The sequence below is a fragment of the Amborella trichopoda genome, chromosome 13, assembly GCF_054954075.1.
Source record: "Amborella trichopoda isolate Santa Cruz 75 chromosome 13, AtrichopodaSantaCruz75HAP2 v2.0, whole genome shotgun sequence".
In the NCBI taxonomy this organism is placed as follows: domain Eukaryota; kingdom Viridiplantae; phylum Streptophyta; class Magnoliopsida; order Amborellales; family Amborellaceae; genus Amborella; species Amborella trichopoda.
Genome location: NC_142348.1, coordinates 20,331,311 through 20,336,937, shown reverse-complemented (window position 1 = coordinate 20,336,937; position 5,627 = coordinate 20,331,311). Strand labels below are relative to the sequence as shown.

The 5,627-nt window shown below is 31.8% G+C and overlaps 1 long non-coding RNA gene across 1 annotated transcript; it reads left to right on the top strand.

Annotated features, from left to right (window-relative positions):
- Nucleotides 1-952: 952 nt before the first annotated feature.
- On the top strand, nt 953-3,393 carry LOC110007239 (uncharacterized). The gene is made up of 3 exons (XR_016048633.1): nt 953-1,424; nt 2,675-2,987; nt 3,132-3,393. It is a non-coding gene; the product is annotated as an uncharacterized LOC110007239 (long non-coding RNA).
- Nucleotides 3,394-5,627: the final 2,234 nt, after the last annotated feature.

The following is a 5,627-nucleotide window of genomic DNA, read 5'->3' as shown; positions in this document are numbered from 1 at the left end:
AAAAATCGGACATGGGATAAACTTGAGAAAAATAAAAAATTCTAAAATCCATCCTTCCAAATAATAATAGCCTATTTTCAAGCTAGACTATTATAACGGTAAATAACCCGGTCTATACATTAATTTCCCTATTATATTTAATTCTTTTGATTTTCATACATACTGCACTTAACTTTACTAGAAATTGTATCGTAATAAATACAAATTTTTTCATGAACATGTTTGTTTTCTCTTTTGAAAAACGATTACTCAATATTTTCATCGTCAATAAAAAGCATTAAAAACATTTATCTTTATAAATATTCTCCGGAAAAAGTTTATATGCGGTTGTAACCTTAAAATGTAAACGTAAAGATACACCTAAAAAATCTATCAAAAAAAGTTGTTTTAATGTTGAAAAACCCCTAATTGATCATCTTGATATCATGATGTATAGATATGGAAAAAGAAAAGATTTTGAGACCCAAAAACAATGCATATAGCAAACATTATCAAGACCGTCCATTTTTAAGATTTTCATATGTTTATAAATCTACTTGATTTAACTATTTTTGGAGTTTAAAATTTTATAATTAAAGATGAAATAGATTTTAAGATAATCCTAAAAACTTCTTACACTAAAAATGCATATTAGGATAAAATTTGGAAGTACGCCTTAATTGGATTGTTGAGGTACACTAGGATGTTAGTAGGAGCTGGGAGAGGCACTAGTGTCTGGCACGCCAAATGGCTTGGGAATTATCCCTTGAAATTACTTTATCCTGACGTATATTCCATATCTATTCAAAAACAAGACTTGCTATCCAGTTTCATTTCTGTAGAGGGAGGTCAGCCTTTTTGGAATTTACTGCTCCATATGAAGAGTTAATCAGGTGCGGCTGACAACTATACTTCTCTGCTGTCCTCTTTGTACAACGTCTGTTATTTGCCAAGAAAGCATGATAGGATTATCTGGTCTTTGGAACCATGTGGCTCTTTGTCTGTGAAGTCGCTGTACGAAATGCTTTTCAGGGATCATTACATTCAAAGCCATAACCACCTTGCCAAGTTTTGGAGATGCAAAGCACCAAGCAAGGTGAAATCATTCTTGTGGCTGTGGGGATGTGCCTACCAAGCGTGTGTTTGTTTTGTAAAAATGCAGATGAATCAATTGACCAACTCTTCCTGCAATACACTTTTGCGGAAAGGATTTGGGATTGGCTGAGTGGTATTTCGTGCTGGTTAACTCCCTGTCCCAAAGGTATCTCTAACCCGCTGCAACAAATTTGCACTCCCCCATTCGCTTCCTTGGGTATCGACTTGTGGAGAATTGTTGTTGCTGATGCGCTTTGGAGTCCGTTGAAAGAAAGGAATTTGCGGACGTTTGAGGGTTGCAGCAAAGATCTATCTTTCCTTATTGATTCTATTAAGAGATCGTCTATTATGTGAGCTTTTGCGATATTCCCGGTGCTTTCTTTCCTCAAGGATATTTTCTTCCCTAACTTTCCGGAAATTGTATTCTTCCTTTTCGTTTTTTCCTTTTTATTTTGTTTTTATTTTGTTTCTTGTTGTGTAACTTCATTATCTTAATGAAATAACTACTGTGTATTCTTTTAAAACAAAAAAAAAAAGAGTTGCAAAACTCTGTAGACACCACACCCATATTCTTCATTGCATATTTATATAAGGGTTTTGTTAGCCGAACAAAACCCTTTATATAATTGTACAATGAAGAATAACAAAATCCTTTACTTAATGGGTGCAGATGGTATACAGATGCATCAGTAGGTGTAGACGTAACGTGCACCTTCAAATTTTATTATGGTATATAATTTTAATGGAAAATGTTTTTAAGATTATCTCAAAATTTATTTTTATATCTAATTATAAAATTTTAAATTTTAAAAATGGTTAAAATCAAGTAGATCTATAAACATATAAAAATCTTGAAAATGGACGGTGTAGATAATATGTTGTAAAATGCATTATTTATGAGACTTAAAATCTTTTTATTTTTCATAGTCGTATATCTCGAGGTCGAGAATCAATCAAAGGGTCAACATTAAAAGTACTTTTTCCGATGGATTTTTGAGGGGCATTCATAGTTCTACATTATAAGGTAGCATCTTTATATAAATTTTTGGAAAAATTTCGTATAGAACTTTAATTCTTCGTATTATTTCATAATAGATTTTATTTATGTTTTTCTTTCAAGCAACATTAAAAAAATTTTAAAGATTTCACCGTACCCTTTCATCTTTTATCTACCTATTTTATTGAATTTTGACCTTAAAAATTAGTCCAAACAAATATTTTTATATCATTTTATCTCAAAAAAATTTTTAACCATCTTTTTTTTTTTTATTCATTAAAAACGTTTTTGGGTTTAAATAGTATTGGGTTTAAATAGTATAAAAAGATTAAAGATAATTTTTAAAATAAAAAATTAATTAAAAAAATAAAAATAAGAGATAAAGATAAACCTCTTTTAAGGCCTTTTTTATACGGTTTGAAAGAAAAACAGAAGAAAGATACGAAAAATTAAAATTCTAAACAAATTTTAAGGCCTTTTTTATACGGTTTGAAAGAAAAACAGAAGAAAGATACGAAAAATTAAAATTCTAAACAAAATTTTTCCATAACTTTTTCCATATATAATTGTCTACACGATGGCTTATCTTATTCCTATACGCAGCGTATGTAATCCGACCGGTTCTTCAAAATCCCCGTTCATTTTGAGGGGCAAATGCGGTAGATTGGAGTAATAAATGATCAAATCTGTAAAGGAGTGGACAGACGGTGGGGATCCCAGTAAATCTGTAAAGAAATGGACAGACGTGTGGGGATCCCATTAAATCTGTAAAGGACTGGACAGACGTGTGGGGATCCCATTAAATTTGTAAACGAGTGGACAGATGTGTGGATGCGAGCGGGGGCGATGAGGTGACACGGCCAACCGATTCGGACCATTCATCGTGTGGCGATCATTACACATCCCCTTCAACATGGTCGGTTTTCAACTTTACCCATTCCCCATTATTGCCCTGCAAATCTGCTCTTCCGATCCACACAACGCACCCTTTCCTTTCTCTGTTGCAAAAACTTAACATTATTTTTTGTTTTTTTTTTTTGGTTTTGTTTTTGTCTCACAGGGGGAGATCCTGTACGTGTGAAAATAACAGAAGAGGTCATGCATGCTTTCTCTCTTGCAAAAAAGTTGAACATCTTTTTTTTTTTTTTTTCTTGTTTTTTATGTCTTAACATGGGGGAGATTGAGAGTGAGATAGGGTTGGCAAAGGGCGTGGCCTATTCCCCTTTGAGTTGGCCCTGGTCCTATAAGGGATGGGTCGAGCCAGGCTGAGCTGAGTAAATTTAATAATAAAGAAATAAGGGTGAGGCGCCCTTATATTGGGCTAGTATTGGCTCAGCCCTCAGTTACATTTTGTGGTCTAGGCTAGAGAGTTACATTTTGTGGTCTTGGTCTAGGCTAGAGATATGCAGCAATAATGGCCACCTATTTATTTGGGGATAGAGATCTATAACTGTAACAATCGTAACATTTCAAAAAGAAAAAAAAAAAAGAAAGAGAAAAAATACTTTTAAATAGGTGATGGTCTGTTTGAGCATGATCGTCTTTAGGGACCATCACTATTTTCGAAAGTTTTTACTTGGTTTAAACTCTTGCTTGCTGCTTGCCACGTCCTTTAGTGGACGTTGGTTTTCATATGTTAAAAACGGACTTTTAACGCGACACCTCAAGTATGAGGTAGAGCCTAATAAAATAATATAATAATATGTTATAAGAATTTAAATAAGGGAGGTGAGCACTCTCACCTTAAAAAAATTTGAGATCTCTCTCTCTGGTCGAAACACAGTGAACTCCTCTCTCGAACCGAATTTTTATCGGAAGCTCCCTCTCAAATATTTGTGTGTAAGTGATATCGTCTTTCTGAAAAATAGTCTGTTTTTAATAAATAGTGATATTTCCGTCTAGGATCTTTATTTTATAAGTTTTGTGTGTAAGTGACTTTATTGTCTCGAAAAATAATCCATTCTTTTTAAAAATAAAATGAAATAATTATTTATGCTTATGTCATGAATTTTAGGCGTGATAAATTTTATGCGCACGCGACCTCATTATCTTGAAAAATAATCTTTTTAATAAAAATTGTGATATTTTATCTATGTTAGAAATTTTAAATCCTGTAAATTCTTAGAAAAATAAATTTATTTATTTTTCTTGTCTATTGTTAGAAAATTTTAAATACAATCAAATTATTAGAAATAAAATGTGATATTTCTGCTTTTAGTAAAATTGTGAGATTTCTTTCTACTGTTTTTAAATATTTAGACATTGTAAATTTCATGTGCAAATGACTGCCTTATTATCTGAAAATTGATATTTTTGCATTTGATTATAGCATTGTTGTGAAATATTTATTTGCAAATTAACATCCCATAAATTGTGATAATTCCGTATTTGTGAATTTCTATAAGAGTTTTTCTATATATATTAGATTGGCAATTATGCTAGAATATCTTTACGAACTGCTATCTTTCTAAATTTGAGCCCAAATATTTGATTGGCTATTTTTAAAATGTTATTGAAAGTGACTGTTATTAATGGTTTCAGTGAAATTCATATTAATGATTTTAGTGATATATTGAGTACATGATATTGCTGCTTTTGAATGTTTAAAGAGATTTAGAAATACTTTAAGTATACAAGTGGACTCATCCGGTTCGCCGGTGAGGTATAAGTGGACCTATCTGGGACGTCGGTAGGGATTAAGTGGATTCATCCGGTACGTCGGTGAGGTATAAGTAGACCTGCAGGGATTAAGTGGACCTATCTAGGACGCCGATAGGGATTAAGTAGACCCATCAGGACGCTAACGGGGTATATAGGTGACCTACTTGGGACGCTAATAGGGTATTGTGAAATCCTTTGAATTATGCACTGCCGTTAAAGTGTTATATGCATTTCAATCATTTGGATTGTGGTTAATTGTGCATTTCTGAAGGTGAAATTGTTATCTATAAATGTTAGTACTCGCATTATTTTTTTATTGACTTCCATTTTGAAAGTTTGTTTATATCTTTCATTGATGATTATTTTTAGGATTATGATGATCACTTACTGAGTAGCCAAACTCATCAAACTATTGTAAATATTTTTTCATGATAACTACAGATTCATTTTGAGTGCTAGTCAAGATCAACCTTGGAAGATATTATTATTGTGCTAGCTTTCTTTTGTTACTTTATAAGACCTCACCATTGTAAATTTGTTCTATCAAGAGATATATATATGTTTTGTCTGTCACATCTCAGGAATAACAGTATTGTAAACTCTTGGGGTGTGACAATAACACTTAGGTTTATGTAAACAAAATAGAGTCACACTTCAAATTTTTGTCCGCAACAAAAATCTCTACAATGACTTTAAAATTGATGTTTAACATCCACAATAAATTTTGAAAATTCAAAATAGTACAAATCCTGTGGATCCGCAACATTTATTTTTAGAAAAAAATAGATGGCCTAGTTAATTTGTTACAATATATATTATTTTTAGAGCTTGAAATCTTAATTTTTTTCACAACTATAATATTTAAGTCGAGATGATCAATATAAAATTTTTTCAA